The 23,357-nt window shown below is 42.7% G+C and overlaps 1 long non-coding RNA gene and 2 pseudogenes across 2 annotated transcripts; 1 reads left to right on the top strand and 2 right to left on the bottom strand.

Annotated features, from left to right (window-relative positions):
• Positions 1–591: 591 nt before the first annotated feature.
• Positions 592–1,975, bottom strand: LOC112902679. Of its 2 annotated transcripts, none has more exons than XR_003230635.1 (2): positions 1,746–1,975; positions 592–1,253 (listed from the first exon to the last, which is right to left on the bottom strand). It is a non-coding gene; the product is annotated as an uncharacterized LOC112902679 (long non-coding RNA). The 2 variants fall into 2 exon arrangements; XR_003230636.1 differs by having other exon boundaries at positions 1,811–1,975.
• An 8,410-nt stretch (positions 1,976–10,385) lies between these two features.
• Positions 10,386–12,830, top strand: LOC112872331 (annotated as a pseudogene).
• Positions 12,831–12,974: 144 nt separating this feature from the next.
• LOC112872330 lies at positions 12,975–20,683 on the bottom strand (annotated as a pseudogene).
• Between the last annotated feature and the right edge of the window lie 2,674 nt (positions 20,684–23,357).

The following is a 23,357-nucleotide window of genomic DNA, read 5'->3' as shown; positions in this document are numbered from 1 at the left end:
GTCAAAACTAGCAACGCAATAAAATTTACTACTCCAGAGATCACGAGCAAGCAGAGATGTCTTGGGAATTGAGACAGTCTTCTCGTACGAGTCTGATCGGCCACACTGCTACAGCCTACTGCAGATAGGGTACTACAGCTTTACTGGAAATAACAAATACCGATAGAAAAAGTAAAATTATTTTTTTGACGGTAAACCGATAGAAAAATACCGACAGACCGAGCTTGACAGGGAAATAAAAATTGCCTGTCAGTTTTTTATTTTCCTGTCGGTGTTTCATTACCTGTCCGTTCACTACCCACAGGGATAAAGGGCTCCGTCAAGTTTGAAACCGTTTCGCTGTCAAAAAACCCGACAGGGAATTATCTATCTTCCGTCGGAAAAACACAATTTCCTGTCACGTAACAACCGTCAGAATAATCCCCTTTTTCTGTCACTCTTATTTACAGGCAGGAAATTCCATACCCTCATCGATGTCATGCTGACAGGGAAATTCATTAACCATTGTCAATGCCATGCTGACAGGGTAACTACATCCCATATATGCATTGGCTGATAGGATTTTCAAGAAACAATAATTCAAATTAAATCTGATCTGAATCGTGCACAGAATGGTCTATTTGCGACACATTGTGCAGCTTATCATACAAATATATAGAGATTATGTCCAAATGTTTCGCATCAACACTACTGTCACATGCCATCCCAAATGTATCTCCTACCAACCTACTAAGTGTATGCAAAGGCAAAACACTTCAAAAGATGAAATTACCAACTGCTATTCTGTTTCCCAAAGCAAATGGCACCTCCACGTAGATGCATGGTTTGCTGCCTTGCTGGTCCAGTGTCGAGAGCTTAGCTGCAGCGGCCATCTACTGCAATGCTGTCACTTGTTGATTCCAAGACAACACGAGATGATCCAGTCGCCTGCATGCCGTTACAACAAAATGATTTTAGATGCCTAGAGTACTAGCTAATAAGAAAAAAGTGCAGGTGCAAGAACTATTGTACTATAGCTATAACCAAAAGCAACAGTTGAACTATGAGCCCCAAAAGCCATGAACGTCACAACAGATGGGGTCGATCTCAGTCGCAATGACATGGGCACCAGCCTGCTTGAGGGCAGCAGCACAGCCCTTGTTGCCAACATCACCATAACCGCAGACCACCGCAACCTTGCCGGCATTCATAACATCAGTGGCCCTCATCAAACCATCAGGGAGGGAGTGGCGGCAACCGTACAGATTGTCAAACTGTTCAGAGGTAAAAAACACATCAGTACTGTCAAACTTAACAGTTGCATTTCAGTACTACATAGCTAGTAACATGCCAGACCGATTAGAAGAAAACATATTTGTAGCTACTAAATTATAGTTGCTTAAAGGGTACATTAATGGATCTAGGAAATGCACTGCATAGACACTGAGTTAAGACCAGACAAACAATACCTTAAACTTAGCATGTAAACTAATCCAAAATAAGTGATGCTTCTACTTACAGCAAGATAAGATGTTATGATGGCACTGTCATCACATCCACCAACATACGACTACTATTAGTACAATGAGTGAGTTGTCAACAAAACTAATATTAGGAGAGCACGCAACCCATGGATCACGATCAAAAACGACAGTATTGACCATCGTTCCTGTAATTTAGGAGCCACACGATAACTGAACCACACATATCAAAGAATCTGGGCAGCACAAATAAGCTAGGGAAAACGAAGACATTTCATCACCAACCATCAATCTCGATTAACAACAGATCTGTCCAACAGAGATCTAAATCACAGATCCATATACAATACATTGCCAGTTACGTGGAGCAGAGGAGCTCCTACGGTGCGGGGTGGGCGGCGGCGGCGGCGGCCCGGGGACGGGCGGGGTCAGCGGCGGCGACGGCGGCAGCATGGGACGAACGGGGTCAGCGGCAGCGGGAGGAGCAGGGTCGAGGAGTGTCCGATGCGGACGGAAGGAGGCGGCTGGGTAGGGAGGGAGGCAGATAAGGTAAGGACTTAGGGTTAGAAGACTCGGGGACATACTGGCAACCGTCCGATTGAGATCGGACGTCCAGCATCGGCCGACGTTAAAGAGGCCGGATTCCAGTTTGGGCTGTTTCGTGGGCCGAGATGAGGTTGCCTCGGGCCAACATTATTTTTTTTGTTTTCTTTTTGTGTCCAACAAATAGGCATAATACATTTAAATTCTTATAAATATATATTATTGTATAAGGAACATAATAAATTATTACACTGCATATAAGTTGTCTGGTAGAAGTTTCAATAATTTTTGAATTTATTTACTATTTTTAATAGTTTAAATAAATCTTTGCGTGTTTATTGGAAATAATTACAATATAAACTACATGAATCTCAAATAATATTTAAAAAATTATAAAAAATATATTTTAAGAACTTCTTTTCCATTGTAACTTATATCCTAAAAATAGATGAAAAGCACATATGTTTGTTAGGAGTAATTCAAACTTCTATTTACAGCCTTATTGTAAAATAATGATAATATTACCTAAAATTTCTCCGAAAATTCTATAAATTTGAATAGAATCATTTTCTGAATCTATAAGCTTGATAAAAAAGTTTCATAAGATTTTACAAAAATTGGAGTATACAAAAGATGGATGGGCCTCTCACATTGTTTCATACAACTTAAGTCAAACATTGAATTATATACACCCTAAATTCTTTTCTACCTCATATGCACTTGAAATTTGGACATGGCCTTAACTTCACCCTTCTATTAATATTTGTGGATTTACATTGCAGCTTGCTATGCAAAAAGGTTGTTTTTCTATTTTTTTAAATAACTAATTAAGGAACCCTTGTGAAGTAACTTGCATAATTAATTACCTTATATCCCGATATATTTTTTTACGCATAATAAAAACATCCAAGTTGTCATGTAGGAGCTCTAAGAATTTGTTTTAATAGAATTGCTATTTTTGTCATTTACATGAGTTTCTGCGTGCTTATAGAAAGCGATCCCAAGTTGAACTGTTTGTACCTCCAATAAGAATCATATGTTCAATTCTAGCCCATGTCTTGGAGATGGATGAAAAATTCAATTATCTTCTAGGGATAATTCAAACTTCTACCTCCAATTGACCACATAATCATTATAATAATATCTAAATTTACTTAGAAAATTCTACGCATTGATGTAACAACTTAATTTTGTTCCATAAACTTGCCATACTAAATCAATATTGTACAAAAGATTTAGGAAAAAAGATAAGAGTTTATTGTTAATTATCAAACCCACACGAAATATATAACTTCCCTTTGCGTTATTTTAAAACCGAAAGGAAATGTGAATTTTTCGGGTTACTTCCCTGTGTGTTCTTTCAAAACTGACAAGGAAATACAAATTTTCCTGTGGATTCGGTTATTTCCCTGTGCATTCTTTCAAAACCGACAAGGAAATGTGAATTTTCCTGTGGGTTCGATTATTTCCCTATGCGTTCTTTCAAAACCGACAAGAAAATGTGAATTTTCCTATAGGTTTGGTTATTTCCATTTGCGTTCTTTCAAAACCGACAAGAAAATATGAATTTCCCTATGCATGCTCGAAAAAACCCTCAGGGAAATTAAATACTCATAGGGAAAAAACGCAGTAATGTCTACCGCTTCAGCCCGTTTATTTTATTTGGACTAAACTAGTACTGTTACATCGGATGTTTGAATACCAATTATAAGTATTAAATATAAGCTAATTATAAAACCAATTGCATAAATGGAGACTAATTCCGAGACGAATCCACTAAATCTAATTAGTCTATGATTTAATAATGTTGTGCTACAATAAATATATGTTAATGATGAATTAGTTAGGTTTAACAGATTCATCTCCTGAATTAGTCTCCATTTATGCAATTACTTTTATAATTATAGTTATCTTATATTTAGTACTTCTAATTAGCATTCAAATATCCGATATGACTCGGAGCTAAAAATTAGTCCCTGAATCCAAATATAACTTAATGCTCTTGGACACAACATAGGCACACAACATAATCCCTTTCCTTGAGATATGCATTCACTGAGGATCTATTCGGATGGGCTAAAGTTGAGTGCTAAACTTTACCATCTATTAGCACTTATATTCTTGCTAAAGTTTTTAAGTCTTGGCTAAAGTTTAGCCCACCGGATTAGCGCTCCGATTTGGATGGGCTAGTGCTAAACTTTAGCACTTTGAATATTAGCATTTAGATTCAAATACCCTCTAAGGTTGGGGTTTCAAACATTGATGTACCAACACTTATTCTAAACATTGACATACCAACAATTATGGCAATAATTTCATCCAAAATGTGGTTCTGCATTTCGACAGGCGAAGCATCGAAGGATAACGACATGATATCGAGGCAAAGTGCCTCTGCCTGTCGCATGCATTTGTGCCCTTCTTTGCAGAACTTCATGAGTTAGGCCCCGTTTAGATGCACTCCAAATTCCAACTTTTTACACTCTCTCTCCATCACATCAATTTTGGAACACATGCATGAAGCAGTAAATGTATGTAAAAAAAATAACTAATTGCACAGTTTAATTGTACATCACGAGACGAATCTTTTGAGCCTAATTAGTCCATGATTAGATAAAATTTGTCAAATACAAATGAAAGCGCTACAGTGTCACTATTGCAACTTTGTTGCAATCTAAACAAGGCCTTACTGAAACTTTGAAGGAGTAAATGGTCCAAACTCCAAAGCACAACATTACTAGTATCTGGCTATCTCACATAAGGGATTACGAATTTAAAAACCTGGACCTTAATGTTTCAGTATTTCCATTGCTTAAATCTGGAGCATCGTATTTCCATTAGCAAGTAAAAATAGGTTCAAGCAAATTCAGATCTTTCTATGCTGATGCTGACATTCTAAACACACTCACTACCGTGGCTGCATGACATTACGTTGATACAGCTTTGATGTTTCGGCAGGCCTGATTGAGATGTGTTCCAAGGCCCATAGCATCCACACAACGTGATCAGCCAGCGATGCTACTGAACCTTCATCCCCTAGTTTTTGGGCACCGGAAGTGCCTCATCATGTTTTTTCTCTGCAGTTTCTCGTCCTCTTTTGGCCATCCTTTTGTCTTCGAGTCAGTCACCCTACCGAAGTACCAAGTGTTTCAGAGTCTTGGACTGGTGACCGTCTACCCAGCTTCAGTGATATTTTTGGGTGATTGGACTCGTAACCACCTTACTCTGATGTCTTTCTTTTTCATCCGTGTGTATCAATGAACGCTGTCTCTTCGTCAATGCACTAAGAATCGTGCATATTTGATACCACTAGAGTTTCTGGTTTCTTTCTTGGTCCTCTAAAAATTTTCTTTCCCTTATCACAATTTCAACTTTCATCTCTAATTTAACACTCCATCCAGGCACACGAAAAGATCATTTTGCCCTTTTGAAGGATGTGGACCCCACCGCAGCTACCTCTCTCTTACCTCTCCTCCCCATCGGAGCCTCGGAGGGGGGATCCTTGACGCCGCCGGCTCTCTGCCAGCAAATCTTCCTGCCTACCGTCGAAGAGGATCCTTGAGGCCGCCGGCCGCTGCCACGCTAGTCGGAGCTCACCTCGTCGCCAATTCCATGCGAAATGGGAGACGACGCCGTTGTCCTGCGTTGGGGCGCCACTGTTCGCCCCGCGCATCGCTGGCCGTGGTGCCGCCTGTACGCGCGCCGTCAGTGAGCGTCGCTACCGCCTGTGCCATGCGCCACCAGTCGTCCCGCGTGAGGGCGCCGCCATCCGGCTCGAGCGTCGCTAGCCGCGCTGCCGCCTGTGCCGCGCGCCGCCAGCTGTCCCGCGCGGGGTCGCCGCTGTCCGGTCCGAGCATAGCTTGCCGTGCTGCCGCCTGTGCCGTGCGCCACCGGCCGTCCCGCGCGGGGGCGCTGCCGGCCGGCCTGGGTGTCGCTCGCCGCGCTGCCCCTGTGCCACGCGCCGCCGGCCGGCCCGAGCATAGCTGGCCGCTCTGCTGCCCGTGCGGCACGCCACCGGCCGTCGCGCGCGTGGGTGCTGTCGTCCAGCTCGGGCGTCGCTGGCCGTGCTGCCCTTGTGCCGGCGCCGGTGGCCGTCCCGCGCGGGTGCGCCGCCGTCCGCCCCGCATGTCGCTGGCCACGCTACCACCTATGCCTCGCATCGCCTGCTTGTGCCGCACGGCCGTGCAGCACCACCGTCCATGCTGGCTTGCCTTGGGGCGACGACGCCTCCACTCGATCTAGTGTTTAGGGGTGAGGAAACGGGAGAGAGAGAGAGAGAGAGAGACAGATGTAACGATGAAACGAGAGAGGGAGAGTGGGGGGCCGAGAGAGATGGGGAGTAGAGCCGTAGAGGTAAGAGAAAGGTAGCTGCGGTGGGTGGTCTTTTCGCATGCCATTTAATGGTTGACGGATGGAAAAATGGATGGGGATGAAAGTTAAAATCGTGATCACATAGGGAATAAAAAGTTTTAGATGATCAAGAAAGGAACAAGTGATATTAGTGGTGTCAAATAGGGAATTTTTTATTTTTTATACTTTATATTGGCTACACCATCCTGGAGGCATCCTTGTATATCCTATTACAAGGTCAGTTGGTGGAGTGGGTCATGGCAAGGCACGGGCGCCTGCACGCGGGCACCTGGGACTCAAGGGCCGCAGCACGGCATCGGAAGGGGCAAGCGGTGGCAGCGGAAGGGCTCGGGTGTGCTCGGCTGGCGCGGGAAAAACAAGGCCAAGGCTCGGTTCGAGTCAAGGCGTGTGTGCGGGGTCCTGGTGCTCCAAGCCCGTGGCAGCGTGCCAACGGCGGTGAGGCGAGGCATCAGCAGAGGAGCGGCTTGTCTGGCGTGGCGAGGCTGTGCGGTGGCACGGCGTCGGCGAAGTGGGGCTCGAGCCAAAGGCATGGCCTTTTGGTTCAATGGCAGGAGAGCGTACGCGCGCGGGTGCTTGGGACTCCAAGGCCGCGGCATGGCCACGCAGGGGTCCAGTGTCCTGGAGCTGTGACCACCGGTGGAGGTGGTAAGGCGGCGACGGCTACGGGAAATGGAAACGGCCCGAGGGGCTCCTGCACAAGCTGCGGCACAAAGGCCGGACAACAGGTCGGGGTCCTAGGGCCTTGCTACGGCGGGTTCATCGATGGCGCGCATCACACCGACAGCAAGGGAAAGGGGGATGGGACAGCGGCCTACTGGCTGGTTCGAATAAGAACGAGGTGAGGCCATGGCGAGCAGGTGTAGGCGGGTCGAGGCCGGGCAGGACGCGCGGCAACGGCGGTGTAGACGTACGGGCGCAGGCTCAGGGTAGCTCCAGCGGTGGCGTCCTCCCCTCCTTCCTTCTCCGCTGCTCCTCCTCCTCTTCTCCCTTCTTCACATGCGGCGGCGGCGCCTCTCGGTTGGAAAAGGGAAAACCCCAAGAGAGGTGCTAGGGTTTCGAGTGCGGCGGCCGAGGGCTTTTATAGAGCACTAGGGTTTCAAGGGAGGCGCGGTTCGCGGATGACCGGGATTCTCGGCATCCGCGCTGGGGGTGCATGGCACGCATCAGGTGGCACGGTGCGCGGGTGGTCAAGGGCGCGGGGAAAAGGAAGTGCGGGTGCTGGCGACTGATGCGAGCGGGCGCAGGCGCGGCCGTTGTGTCGCCTTATCGCGGAGTGGGGAAGGGAGCGTCGCGGGCGAGGAGAGAGGGAGGTGCGGCTGGAGGTTGGGGAAAGCTAATGGGTGGGGTCCACCTGTTAGTGGTTTGCGTGAGGGAAAAGGGGTGCGGGGTGAGGCGGCGTTGGGTTGGGCTGCATCTTCTGGGCCGGTTCGCGGGGCATGTGGGTGAGGTGTGGCGGTGTGGCTCTTGGGCTGGTGTTGTGTAGGCTCGGGCTAGGTGACGGTGTTGGGCTGCAGCAGGCTGGGTTGGTCAGCTGGTGCTGGGTCCGGGTAGGGTTTAGGTGTTGGTTCGGGTTGGGCTGAGTTAGGGTAGGACCAGGCTGGTTTCGGGTTAGGGTAAGTTCTTGAATTCAAATTTGAATAGCCCATTCAAATTTGAATTCCACACAAATTAATCTCAAGCAAAATAAATCCAACTCAAACAAATTCAAATAAGAACCAAATTGAATTCACACTATCATTTACGATCCTTATATCAAATTTATTCAATATTACTAAGAAAATAGGGGTAGGAAGAGTCCAAACTTATATGAGATCCTAGCTATTAGCACATGCACGAAAAAGTTTTTAAAATTCACGATTTTTCTAACTTAGAACATTCCAGAAAAATTCCGGAATATTACAATAATAATGCAAGTCCCTGTACAATTTCTTCAATTCACATGCATACTCAGATCTTGTACCTTGCTTCAAGTGCAACAGTTCATGCATAACACGTGTTGCTTGCATCTTGTTGGATTTTTCTGAAAATTGTGTTTCCAAATCACACCACACTTCCGCCACTGTCTCCATAGTTTCAACTTGCTCACGGATTGTCGATTCCATGCCACCCAACAGCCACACAAGCACTCCATCATTAATTTGTTTAGCATCTGAGCCACCTTTTTCTTCTTCTCTACAGTAGCAATAAGCAATTTTTCATACCCAGCTGACATAATTTTCCGGTCCTGATAATTTCACCGGATTAGGCTCAAGAGCATACTTGAAAATCTCGGGATTCACCCTGGGTTGCTCTATTATCTTGCTAAAAAATCTCACACAACTTGTCAATGCTCTTATCTTGTTTTTCTCCACACTTGTCTCCCATCGTATTGGCAATGCTAGAAATAGCAGTCTACTAGCAGCTCACGTTCCCCAAATAGACTAGCACAGGTACTAGAACCAAAGGATAATAGTACCTTGAGAGGACAATGAAGAATCCTTGCTGGTGGCCTCCACCAGTCAACTGCACATTCACGCTATTGCAGCACAGCTTGTTGATGCTTCCTGCTTGCTGCTGCAAACTGAACAGAGCAAGCACAGCCAGCGAATCAGCACACGACTGAGCAACTGATGCTGAGGCTCTCTCACATCGAGCCACCGAGCAGATTCCCGTCGCTTTCGTCCACAGACTCGAGGAGACGAACAGCTTCTCCACAGCCGCACCTTGCTCCCAAAATCGCAGCCTCCGGCGCCGCAAACACAAGCAAAATCAGGGAAAACGGGATAGGATCACAAGATCAACCTGCTCTTGATACCATATTGAAGATTAATTGGAGATATTTGAAGGATTTCAGGATCTAGAATTGTGTGCAGTTTTACAGTTTTACATTTTAGTCCCTCATTTACATCTACAATACTTTTACAGTTTATTCCCTAGCATATATGGTATTTACACCTCAACAGAAAAAAGAAAAAGAAAAGAAACATAGTACCCGAAGGCAATTCATATGATCGATCTAATCCTTGTCAATAGAGCAGGCTAAAGAATCAATATACTCAGACAGAACGAAGCAGTACAAATATAATCCACTTATTCTCAGAAAGATATGAATAATTCATGACGTCTATAGATAACTTTGGACCATGGTTTGAAACAGAAATCATTTGGACAGCCTGAGATGTACGGAAAGCATGCACGGAACACACTGCATAGTAGTAAACTTCAGTGTTGTATTCAATGAGATAATGACAAAATCGAACATACATATCATGGGTGGATAGTGGCGGTAAACACCATCAGGAGCTGCTCAGCTCCCATCAGGTCGACGATGAGGGTTCCTCCTCCTCAGGGCCGGCCGGGCCTGTGCACGTGCGACAGGTTCGACGGCACAGGGCCCAAAACTCTAAGGGGCCCTAAAATTTTTTTTCCTTAGTAGGCCTATATAGCAATCAATGACAACAGTGAGCAGGCTTGCCAGCATGTAAGCCCAGCCCAGGCAGCGTCCGCTCCGTCCTTCCGTCTTCGGATCGATTAACTAGCCCCGTCTTCGAATCGATTAACTAGCCCCTATGCTGCCTTCAGCTGCCGCCCTTCCGTCTTCCTATTTTCACGACGACCGCTGCTATTCTTTTTTTCTTCGGCTTCGCCAAGCCATAGATGACCGCCGGGGCTGGTGCTTATCTCCCGTTCGCCTGACGCCGTCGCCTGCCGTGTGTTGCCGCGGCCCGAGCAGCTGCTGGCCGGTATTGCTGCTGCGCGTTCCTGCATCTGCTGCCGCTGGTGTTGCAGGCTTGCATCCTGCAGGTAATTTCTTGATCTATGTTTAACAATCTGTTTCTTTTGGTTCCACTTGATGCCGCTTGATTATCATAGGCTCTCTATTGAATATTGATTGATTTTTAATATATATACATGCAAATAGTGATCGTCGAAGTCATGTCTTCCAGAAATCCATCTAGAAAATATGATTCAGGTTACCAAAAGCGTAAGAAGAAACAAAGAATTGAGAATTTAATTGAGTCTCAAAAAGCATCGATGGATAAATTTGTTATAAAAGATTCACAAGTGTCATCCGATAATCAGCCACTTGATCAAGATCCTCCACTTTGCATTGACAATGGTTCTAGTCATGTAGATGATCAACCGGAGATAGAAAATAATATTGTGGTTGAGGGTGTTAGTACTGATAACATCGGGTCTACTTTGAATAATTTACCTATTGCGGATGTGGATGCTAATAATTCTTTTCAGCCTGATATATTTGATCCTAAATATTGGGATTCCCTTGACACTAGACAAATTGATATTCTAGCAGTGAAGGGTCCTAGAAGAGATTTATCAATTCAGAAAGGTCCCAAGGACAAATATTCAAGAAGGTTTTCAGCAATATTCTATAATAGAGTTCTATCAAATGGAGATCTTTGTGATAGAGATTGGCTTGTTTATTCAAAGGAACTTGATAGAGTTTTTTGCTTTGGCTGTAAATTATTTACAAAAGGACAACGAAAAGGACAATTGGCAAATGAAGGATATAATGATTGGATACATCTTGGCAGTAGACTTAAAGAGCATGAGACAAGCGCTTCATATTTTGAATATGACCACTTGGTATGAGTTGCGTAATAGATTGCAAAAGGATCAAGCTATTGACAAAGCTGCACAACGTCAACTTGAGAAAGAAAAGGACCATTGAAGAAAATTTTTGTTAAGACTTGTTTGCATTGTAAAATTTCTTGCCAAGCGTAAACTTGCTTTCCGTGGTACTAATAGCAAATTGTATGAAGATGGCAATGGTAACTTTTTGGGTTTGATAGAGATGTTGGCTTAATTTGACCCAGTTATGCAAGAGCATGTTCATCGTATCACAAATAATGAAACTCAGAATCATTATCTTGATCATAAAATTCAGAATGAGTTGATACACATGCTTGCCTCTGCTATTAGGTCTGAAATTATGAAAAAAATAAAGAAAGCAAAGTATTTCTCTATTATACTTGATTGTACCCCTGACGCTGGTCACCAAGAACAAATATCCTTAATTATTAGATATGTGGATTCATCTTCAAGTGACATTTGCATCGAAGAGTCCTTTCTAGGTTTTTTGGATGTGAATGATACAACAGGGCAGGGATTTTTTGATGCTCTGCAAAATAAATTAAATAGGCTTGATCTTGACATAGATGATGTGAGAGGAGAAGGATATGACAATGGATCAAATATGAAAGGAAGAAAAAAAGGGGTACAAAAGAAACTTTTGGATCTAAATCCTAGAGCATTCTATTCTGCTTGTAGTTGCCCTAGCCTTAACCTAACTCTTTGTGATATGGCCAAGACTTGTGGTAATGCTAAAGACTTCTTTGGAATCATCCAACGCATTTACACAACTTTTGCCAATTCTACTAAGAAATGGCAGATTTTGAAAGATAATATAACAAGATTGACTGTTAAGTCCGTGTCAGCTACACGTTGGGAGAGTCGTGTCGAAAGTGTTAAGGCTATCCGATTTCAATGTGCAGACATTCGGGAGGCTCTACTTCAGGTGCCTAATATTTAAATACTAGTCAGGTATTGTAATTGCTTTGCTATATTTATTGTAACAAATATTTTTTCTTTATTGTATTTCAGGTAGCTGATATTGATACTGATCCAAAAACAAGTAGTGAGGCTGGCGGATTGGCGAAAAATGAACTTGGCGAGTTCGAATTTATAGTGACAATTGCAGGCAAAGGATATGCTTATTGATGTTGCTGTTAAGAATGTGCAAGAGCTGATTTCGTTCTTCGAAGAGTACAGGGAAACAGGTTTCCTACTAGCTATGAAGGAAGCGAAAGACATTGCACTTGAAATAGAAATTGGTACAACATTTAGTAAAATACGAGAAATTAAAAGAAAGAGCCATTTTGATGAGAGCCTAGATGACCCAAATATGGGCACACAGTCTGCACAAGAATTATTTAGAATAAACCGTTTTATAGCTATTGTTGATCAAGCAATTTCATCACTTACAAGAAGATTTGAATAGTATCAAGGTTTTCAGAAAATCTTTGGATTCTTATTTACATCTGAAGCACTACAATCATTGGACAATAAGAGCTTAAAAGCATCTTGTGATAACCTTGAGGCCGCACTTAAAAAGATGGAAAATCTGATATTGATGGCAAAGAACTATATATTGAGTTGAAGTTTCTTCAAAATTTTATGCCACAAGGAAATATGAGGCCAGTGGAAATTCTAAAGTTCCTAAAGCAACATGATTCTTTTCCTAACGCAAGTATTGCATATAAGATTTTGTTGACCATTCCAGTGACTGTTGCATCAGCAGAAAGAAGTTTCTCTAAACTTAAGCTATTGAAGTCATATTTGCGTACTACAATGACACAACAAAGACTTACTGATTTAGCCACAATCGCACTTGAGAGTGAAGTATTGGAGAAGATTAAATATGAGGATATTATTGAAGATTTCATTTCAAGTTCTTGAAATACTAAAAGAATGATGCTCTTCATGTAATTTTTTTTGCAATTCAAAATTAAACAGGTATGCTTATTTGTATACTCTATTACAATATATGATGTTACAGATTTTGATTATATTTTTCTAAAACAATAGAGCCTATTTTAAAGTTTAGCACAGGGCCTCCGAATTTGTCGGCCCGGCCCTGTCCTCCTTCAGAATAGGTTTGTTTTTGTTATTGCGAAGCTCGGTATCCAAGTCTTTCTTGAAGACGTCTTCATAGGTTCCGGTAAGCCAGACTATTCTCAGACTTGGCATAGCCCGTAGACCAGAGAACTTTAGTGATGGAGACACACTAGAGCAGCGAATCTTCAGGATCTCAATGTGTACCAAGGAGCCAAACTTAACTGCCTGTAACCTCGAATTGCAGGCAATCTCGAGGAAGGGGATATACCTTGGACTAGAACGCTGATCAAAACCCCAACCAAAACGGAGCTCGCCATTTTGGAACTCTGCCAATCGAAGACGTAGTAGACGGAGATTTCGTAGACTGAGAATAAAATCTAGCTCCTGTTGAGGCAATGTTTTCATCTGTAAATTCAATTTCTCAAGTCCTGGCAGCTGTAACCACATCTGCATGACCCATGCTGGCAACCTGTCAACTAGCCCGTACAACTTAAGGCTCCGTAGCTTCACCAGAGGCGACGAGATGTCGGCCATGAAATCAGCTGCTTCATTGTCTTGGTTCAGCTGCACTTGCAGTGACAAGGATTCCAGATGGGCGAGGCGTGAGATGTCTGAAAAAAACTTCTCGCTGTTCTTCCGGTTAATGCCATACACTCCAAGCTTGTGCAGTTGGGTAAGGTTCTTGAGCTCCTCCAGAATGCCATCGTCCTCGCCTGCAGCGCTGATGTCAACAACACCCAGCGTGTGCAAGCTGGAAAGCTTCCCAATCCCTCTAGGCACCTTGACGCCACTATGAGAACCATCATCAAGGCGGCGGTGCATGCTCAACTTTGACAAGCAGCACCCTGGAGTAGCAGAGGTACCAGCACGAATGTACTGCAGCTTCTCTAGCTTGATGATGCTCTTTGGCAGCTTGATTACAGATGTTTCTCTGATATCCAGAGTTTGGAGCTGCTTCAGATCTCCCAAGGAATCCGGCAGACGAGTGACTTGTTTGCACCTTCTCAGGGAGAGGAATTTCAAGCGGGGCAGCAGCTTCACCATCTTCTCGACATCATCATTTGTTACACCTGAAGACACATCCTCCAGATCCAACACCCGGAGCAGCTTCATCTTGCCAGAAATGATGAATGATTCCCACTTACCAAACACAGTCAAAGACCGTAGCAATGATAGGTCGATGCTCTCAAACACATTTCTGTCTCTGTCCCAACTATTGTCTATGGCAAGGTGCCGTCCTGTGCGCTGTATGTTCTTTCTGCAATGGCCCTCAAGTGCAAAGACAAGGTTCTCTTCCATTAACCGCGAGATGATGTATTCACGGAGGAAACCATTGACTTGACACAAAGACATCCTCATGTAGTCGACTTTTGTTCTTGGGGCCTGGATCATGCTTAGATTGACGAGCTTGGAAAAGGACCTCTCCCCGTTATCCTCCGCAGTGCTTTCTTTCTTGTCTCTAAAGTATCCCTCAGCTATCCATCGCCTCACCAAACGCCTTCGCCGGATGGTGTGGTTCAGAGGGAAGATTGACAGGTAGAAGATACATGGCTTCAGGGAGTCTGGACAGGAACGAAAGTAGGAAAGCAACCAGGTAAACATGTCTTCTAGACTTCGTGTGGTACGTGGTGCGTTCGCCTCCAACATTGACACAAGGTTATCTTTCACTTTTATGTTGTAAACCAAGCCCCATGAGTGAGCTACAGCACATATGACCTTGGGAAGGCCACCACATTTCTGTACTAAGATATCCCTTATTTTCTCATTCTGATCCCTTGCTTCCGCACTCGCAGTCCTCCAAAACACGTACTGATTAGTTACCTATTGTTCAAACAATATAAGAATCAATTTTTTCTATTGATAAAAAAGGAGAGCATCTAAATTTGCTACTAAATTCCCCACCAACATTTTTAAAAATAACATAAAATAACCCCTAAATCTGTATGTAATAATTACCTTCCTCCACAATAATAAAAAAAATGTCAATGTACTCCTACATATGGTTATATATTAATCAATTCTTCTACTATTAATATAGAAAAAATGAACTCATGGTATACGTACTGATGTGTGTCACCATGTAGACCGCATATACATGTATGCAAAAACCGGTGGTCAAATCGATTTTCAGGTCAAACACACAGGTCAAATAAGATTTCAACTAAACACATAAAACACACATGAGGTGCGGTGCAAAAGGGACAAAATTTGGATGGGGATTGAAAAGCATGTAGTGTAGTTGGAAATTAAAGTCTAACATAACTGAATAAAAATAAGAATGTATCTACATGAGTATTGTTAGGATACGAACAAAAGAATGAATCCAAGAATATTCATGCACAAGAGTTTAGATGAGAGGTACAATGACTAGGCTGGCCATCATTAATTTTCACAATTAAGGTAGTAATGGTAATGCCTACTTCACCAAGTAAACATACTAATATAATGGCAACACAACAAAAAGACTGTAAGTATAGTTTTATTATAAGTCAAACCATCTTAAGTTTGACCAAGTTTATAAAAAATATCAATATCTATAATGCCAAACAAATATCATTGGATTCATAATGAAATATATTTCATAGTATACCCATATGGTATCCTAATTAAAAGTTGATACTCTTCGCTATAGACTAGGTCAGACTTAAGATAGTTTGACTTTGGACAAAACTAAAATGACGTTCTTTGCGGGACAGAGAGAGAGAAATACTAGGCTGCCTTGAAATGGATTGTAGTAATAATCAAGATCAAAAGAAGCGTATCTATTTCTTCATTTCTATTAAGGGTTCTTGCTGGTGTGGAACCTTACTATTAATAATTAGAGACACGTTTTGAACCTCTATGTTAATCCTCATAAGACTCGTTTGAAAAAAGACATAAATCATACGAGTTCTTACAAAAAATATAAACATTAGGCCATCAATTCATCAACATCATTATCAAGTCCGTTTTACTACCCTGAGCATCAATTCACTTTGTTCATTTGATCCCCTAATCAAACTTTTGGCCCAATTTACTCCCCTAAGCTACTTTAGTTGGGTCCAAGGTACCCTTTATTGATATTTATCCTTTTCATTTCTTCACATAAAAATTGATTTTTAATTGGATCCAATATACCCCTTAATAGACAAGTGGATGTATTTTGTCCTTAACAATAATAAACTTGAATGTATTTTGTGTTCATGAAAAATTACCTGCCTCTTTCGTTACAACAAATAGTCTTAAAGTAACCCCTTATCGTATACATAAATTACCCACATGTGACATGTGCCATTGGCCCATTATGAAAAATAACTAAAAGTAATGCCTTAACTACTCATTCAAATTACCACCTCACTATTATGAAAAATAACCTAAAGCAACACATAAATCTTCATCTAAAATACTCACCTATGCCATTATAAAAATAATAAAAATTAACCCTATAGTTTGCATTGAATTACCCACCTTTATTATCATTCATAATGATAATATAGAGTTATTCAATAAATCTTCATCTAAATTACCTAAATATTTTTATTTAAGAAACAACCTAACATACTCATGTATATGCTTCTAAATTTTACACTTTTGTATTTTTTTAATATACATGTGTGTATGCACGAGTGTAACAATTTAGTCTACATGGCGCTGGTAGCTATACTGTACTATATTACTAAGTGAGCAAACATTAGCAATTAGCTATGCCCCCATGTTTACCCATGAGCATCTAATGTTTACATCTCTTAAAATTACTACCATGTGCAGGACCATGGGTTGAAATATTAGTATTGCTAATGTATGTAACTGTGCATGAATGAGGACAAATAGACAAAGCAAATTTGCATATAAGGTGTGAAATTTCTTTGAGGCATTGCATTGGTTCTATACTTTCTACTATTTGGAGATGGAATTTAGTTGTAGAACAATTGAAGTGCTTCTTGCAAGTAATCATACCTCATCGAAGAGTTCAATGGCTTGGCTAACTTCTAAACCTTTGACGTTCCACACCGACTTCTTGTCTTCTGCACAGTAATCAGCAACACTTTCTTCATTGGTAATTATGATAACAATGTTTCTTTTGTTGGATCTGGTTTCAAAATCGAAGGCTAGTTTTATCAAGTTCCATTCTTCTGTGGATTGTAAACCGTCAACAACAATGAAGTAGGGCTTTTTTTGTGTCTGCAGATAATCACGGCATGCTTGAATAGGCTCTTTGATCATGTGGTCTTGGGGAGAACTAGAATTTAAATCCCAAAGTAGTCTCCTAAAGAAGTCCCTTACATCGAATGGATGGGATACATTCACCCAACCAAACATGTAAGAAGATCGTTGTTTTTGGTTTATGTAGTAAAAGTGTTGGATGAGATATGATTTGCCAACACCAGACATTCCCCACACTGAGACTACGCCACCTTTTTGCGTGAGCCAAAACAACCAGCGTATATCTGTGTGACGGCCATAGAGCTGATGTCTGAGTGTCCATGGTCGACCTGCAGTTTTCTTTTCGTCCCCCGTATCCTCTATAACTTTCTTCTCGTCCCCCGTATCCTCGATAACTTTTCTAGCTGCATCCTGCAAAGAAAAGAGCAGGGTCGTCATCGAGTCAGGTTGATTTTGTGAAAAATGCCATTTCACATGGGAACTATGCTCGGAATTATGCACACAAGGGTTCAGTAGATAATAACAATCCGTCTGCCAGAGCAAAATATATTTGGTACGTGCAGTACTACTATATATGCATGCATATAGCCAAGGTAAAGATGCATGGATCTTTAGCTCGGCAACTATATACTACGTATGCATGGATCTGACGGCTTGCCCTCTTCCAGGAATGCATTTGGATATAGCATGCTCAGTTAGTCATCATCGACACTACTACATAAATAATCTGTGGAAGCATTTGCTTTTTAGGCGCGCTTGTAAAGTTCCCCACACCAAATATTGAAGATAAAATAGTTTCTTGGGGCGGACAATAGGGTGAACCGCCCTTAAAAATCACTATGATTTTTAGGAGCTAGTAACATGGACAATACCTGAAAATATGGGTTTCTAGAGGCGCACTACGCAGCCAACCGCTTCTAGATGTACCATGATTTCCAGGGGTGGATAGTACCATGGATTGCCCCTAAAAGTTGATTCGTCCCGGCAAATAAGATTCATTATTTTCGATTATTTTTATTGAAAATACTACATATTTTTGCTCATATACTCCCAACATATTTTTTACACGAATATACTACATAAAAATTATTGTGTACAAGTTTCAATATTTAATCGATTTACTATTTTCTATTGTTTACATGATTTTTTTTGTTCTTAATTAAAATAATTCCCATTTTAACTATAGGTATCGTATTAAAAAAATATATAGAAAAATCAACTTTAATTCTATATGTTTATTAGAATATGGTATATGGGGAATTGTTTAGCAACCTAAAAATGAACATGAACCCACTAAAGAATAACCAATTCCAACGCCACTCCAACCTTATTTACTTGTAAACCCAACTCAACCAATAACCCACAAAGGAACCCACTTCACAATCCAACCTACAATACCCACTTAAATCTCACGCTTTAGCACGTCTACTAAAGTATAGGATCTTGCTGGGCCCTAATTAAGTTTGAACTCACCAAACTTATAAAAATTTGTGCAAAGAATAATGTTTAGTTGTTTTTCAGAACCTACAGGTAAATAAATTAATAAATTATTTTGCGTCAATGGAATTTCTCATAATTATTTTTTCTGTAGTTACTCACATAGATTGACCCCATATGTCAATGAGACATATATAGACAAATAAGGGACGATCGTCAAAATTTTGTAGTAGTAGAAAAGGAATTGCCCAATAAATATTTAGAAAGTTTTTTTTTTGTGTTTTTTGAGGCCATATATGATCAGGTCCCAAACATTGAATCTGATTCCTGAAACTTTGTTTCACAAGGATCGAGGCAAAATGTACTTGCCTGATCCTATACACCTCCAATGGGAATGGTCTTACCATGATTTGCACTGCGACTTTTACTAGTTTACTAATTTTATTGTCAGAGTTGATTAAACATGGAATAAACAAACTTTTGGCGAGTTGTTCACTACTACTCCTTCCATTGTTTTTTCCTTGTTAGTTTGCCCTATTTTTAATTTTGCAATCCCTAAATACATCAAATTATTTGCAAATGAAGAATGATGAAATAAATGGTACTCCAAACTAATATTTATACCTAAAACATTATAAGCGCAAGCACGGGGAATGCATATACTAATTAAAGATGTGTATAGGAGCCTATGTTAACATAAAAAATGGAAATAAAAAATAATAAAGGTGGGAGTAAATCTTTCTTGAAATAGTTTATCTGATTCAAGAGTATTGCGCTGCGTACGTACCTCTTTTAAAATGACATACACAGAACTATCAGCTGATAACTTTTCGAGCTCGAATACTTGGTACTGATGGCCGACGCACGAGCAGGCAATTCCAAACTGTCGCGTGTGCACGACGATGCAGCTGCCATTTTTCTTGTCAGGTAGGTAGCCCCTAGCGGCCTCCCAGTCAGCCATTGTGGACACGTCTTCCAATACGACTAGATACTTCTGGCTTATTTGACCCATGAAATCCACGATGAGTGCAGTGTCTGTCGCCAGCAGCAGATCCAGGACATCTTTCGTGTTCTCTTCTTTTGGACAATAGTTTCTGTAGAACTGAGCCAGCAAGCTCCGGATGAACTCAATGGGATTAAAAGGATGCACCAGTTTCACCCAGGCTCGGCACTCGAATCTTTTGCACGTTTCTAAGTCGTAGTAGGCCTTCTTGATGGACATGATCTCCAGATTATCGCTTCCTGTCCCCAACACTGAGATGACTTGGAGTTGATGGGCACCGTCTACTTCTTGCTCCACCTTCAATTCATTTCCCACTACTACATTTTCTTCTTCTTGTTGTTCATTATCATCATCGTCATTATCGTCATCGTTGTCGTCGGCATCGTCGTAGTCGTCTTCATCATCATCATCATCTTGTTCTTCTGCATGGGTGGAGCCAGAAAATAGGAATGAGAGGGTAGGTAGGGGGCAAAATTAACACATGCTTTACCGAATTACATAGTGAAATTTCGTGTACATAAAAGTACGCCCCGGATTCATCTATACCTTTCTTGTTGATCAACGTGACAAGATCCACTTGGCCGTTATGCTTCTTCGCTGCATCTGCCGCTGCGATGAAGATGTCTGGCACCATTGCATTGGCAACAGCCTGCTGATGCGTCTGCTCGACAGGCTTATGGCCAGAGTCACCGATGCGGTTGTAGCGCAAGTTCCGGTGACCCATGGCCTCGACCCTAGCCTTGAGCTGCTCTATATTGGCAACAGCAGCGTCCAGATCCTTTGCTGGCGACGCAGCCGGCATGCACCACGGGAGTATCATGCGGCGCCACCAGTGTGGCTTGTTGTCCAGGTGGACAATGGTCTCGATGCAATCCTCCACATCGAGGGCCGTGTTTCGGACCTGCCTCACCAAGGTCCTCGTCACATTGTCGGTGACGCGGTCCTTGGCATCATTAAGGAAGGAGTGCATCATCTCGAACTCGTCCGAGATAACCAACAAGTCGCGCTGCACTCTCTTCTGCAGCTTGTCTTCTTCCTCCATGGCCGACCTGGCCATGGTTACGGTCCCCTCCACCGTCGTCTTGGCCAACCCAAGCACGAGGTCCGCCATTGTTGCTCTCTCGGTCGCTCCTCAGCGTGTGTGGTTGTGAGCTAGGAGAAGGAAGCAACTGCTGCAGATGCCAGGAGTTGTTGAGCAAATAGACTGGGAACTTGCGGGTGAGATTTAAAGGGAAGATCCGCTGCGGCGAGCAGCTAATTTGGGCATTACGTATTAAAACTTTCGCCAGATCTGCTTGGTGAGTTCAAGGTCCAACGAACTAATTGACGTAGATGAAGACTCGAGTAACCCAAGTCGTGAAAAATAATATCCCATGATGGCCGGAACGATTGTAGGTCGAATGAATGAAGGGAATTGGTGCTCGTTGCCGGTAAATTAGGCAACTTAAAACCTAGGTCTAGTTTGCACAAAATATAATCTAGAACATGCTTTGTGAAACACTCATCCAAAACTTGTTTTGCAACCTATAATTAAACCTAGCAAGATATTACACTAAGAAAGTAAAGGTACACAAGTTGCAAGTATGAAATGCGGAAACGTGAAGGAGGAAATAAGAGGAAGCAAACTCTTGACGTAAGGATTTATCCCGTGGTATCAGTAGGCACTAAGCCATCCCTAATCCACGTTATTGAAGCACTCACAAAAAGTATCGCTTCCCGATCACCAAGTCTCTTCTGGGACTCCCCTTGACTTGCCACAAATGCTCGGCCGCTAAGCTCACGCCAAGTCCCCCGGTCACCTTGATACCGCATTCTAACGGAGCTTCCCACGAAGAAGTGATCTCCTCGTCCCCCGAACAAAACCGTCGTCGCCGCTCCACACAAAAAACGGAGGGTCAAAGTCTTGCCGACGAGCCACTAAAACTCCAAGGAGCCGACACACCAAGATTACAGCTGAGGTTCACTCAAGAACCAGTACAAGGCATCTACATCTTGCTCTCTGACTCTAACTAGAGCTAGCCTAGCACTTACTCACAAAGCTTGTGCTAAAGCCTAAGAATTTGATTAATGAGCTCTTAGATGGTTTAGAGAACTTCTTCAGAGTATGGGTGCTTCACACGAACTCCAGCCACCTCAAATGATCCGGGGTGAGGCCTTATATAGGCTAGAGATCCACTCCTAGCCGTTGCATGCTTTTCTCTAAAACGTTTAAAGCGTCAGTTAAACCGGTCAAAGGCGTCGGTTTAACCGGTCACTCTGAAGTTGCATGCTAGCCGTTGATCTTCTTTTTGCCACATCTTTTTTTGCTTGCGTCATTGTACCGACACCTTCAACTCACGCATCGTCGGTTCAACTGGTGCTGATAACTTTTACTGAAGCAGCCATCTCCAACTCCAAAAACGGTTCTGCAACTACCAATGCATTAATGCCTTCTTTTTTGTCGTCGGTTGAACCGGTGCTGAAGGCACTTTTGTCCAAACCCTTTTGGAGCTTATGTACACATCACTGGAGCAATCTGATATTGCACCGGCGCTTACTGTCCACCGGTGTACCGAGTTTTCCTGCACTTGATCGCCGTTGCAATTTCCAATGCACCGGTCGGTTCAAATTCCATACCGTCGGTTTAACCGGTCGACTGATTTATATTGCACCTTGTCCAAATCATCGCTGCAGTTTGGACACCTTGACAGCAATTTTGACACCTTGACTATAGATTGGATTTCGTCTATGGGACCTAGAAATCCTACCGATCTTAAAAGCTTACAAACTTGTTAGTCCCATTGATTATATTATCACTCAATCATAAAAAAGTTACAATTATAATCTAATGGGACTATGTTTCTTACAATGAGGAATCAACTTCTACAGTCCATTAGAAATTAAGGTGAACGTTGGAGCATCGATCTCTGGGGAGCAAAACGTACGCGCGCTCTACCACTGGCATGAAACTGGAGACCGATCATTTGACGCATGTGGCGAGCACATGGCAGCAACGTGGGTGGACTCAATCAGGACGCACGCTTGTCCAAATCGGTTCAAATTCCATGCCGTCGGTTTAACCGGTTGACTGATTTCTATTTGCATCTTGTCCAAATCGTCGCTGCGGTTTGGACACCTTGATAGCGATTTTGACACCTTGACTGTAGATTGGACTTCATCTATGGGACCTAGAAATTCTACTAATCTTAAAGCTCACAAACTTGTAGTTCCATTGATTATGTTGTCACTCAATTAAAAAAAATTACAATTGTAGTCTAATGGGACCATGTTTCTTACAATGAAGAATCAACTTCTACACTCCATTAAAAATTAAAGTGAACGTTGGAGCATCGATCTCTGGGGAGCAAAACGTACGCGCGCTCTGCCACTGGCATGAAACTGGAGACCGATCATTTGATGCATGTGGCGAGCACATGGCAGCAACGTGGGTGGACTCAATCGGGACGCACGCTGTGACGGTCAAAGCCCGGCCACAGCGAGATAGGGAGAGACGACGCACTCTGCGCACAGCGCAAGGGCCGTGTGGATGGCCATGTAGCAGGGGCTGCAGGGCAACAGCAACGACGATCTCGTTCGCTTTAGCTGCCCGCTGCTTGTCCTCCGTGTTGGGATTTGGCACTTTGACTCCCCAGCCGTGGTAAGAGAGCAATAAGGCCATATGGGGAAGAAGAAGACAGTTCATTCGCAACTTTTTCATATGCCCCGTCCAAATTTGCTAGTTATATCAAGGTTGTACAGTTCGACGAGATCTGAAACTTTGTACCCCTCCATCCTCAAATACAATG

This window comes from Panicum hallii, chromosome 8, assembly GCF_002211085.1.
Source record: "Panicum hallii strain FIL2 chromosome 8, PHallii_v3.1, whole genome shotgun sequence".
Lineage (NCBI taxonomy): Eukaryota > Viridiplantae > Streptophyta > Magnoliopsida > Poales > Poaceae > Panicum > Panicum hallii.
The sequence above is the reverse complement of the archived record's forward strand: the minus strand, read 5'-3'. Positions and strand labels throughout refer to the sequence as shown.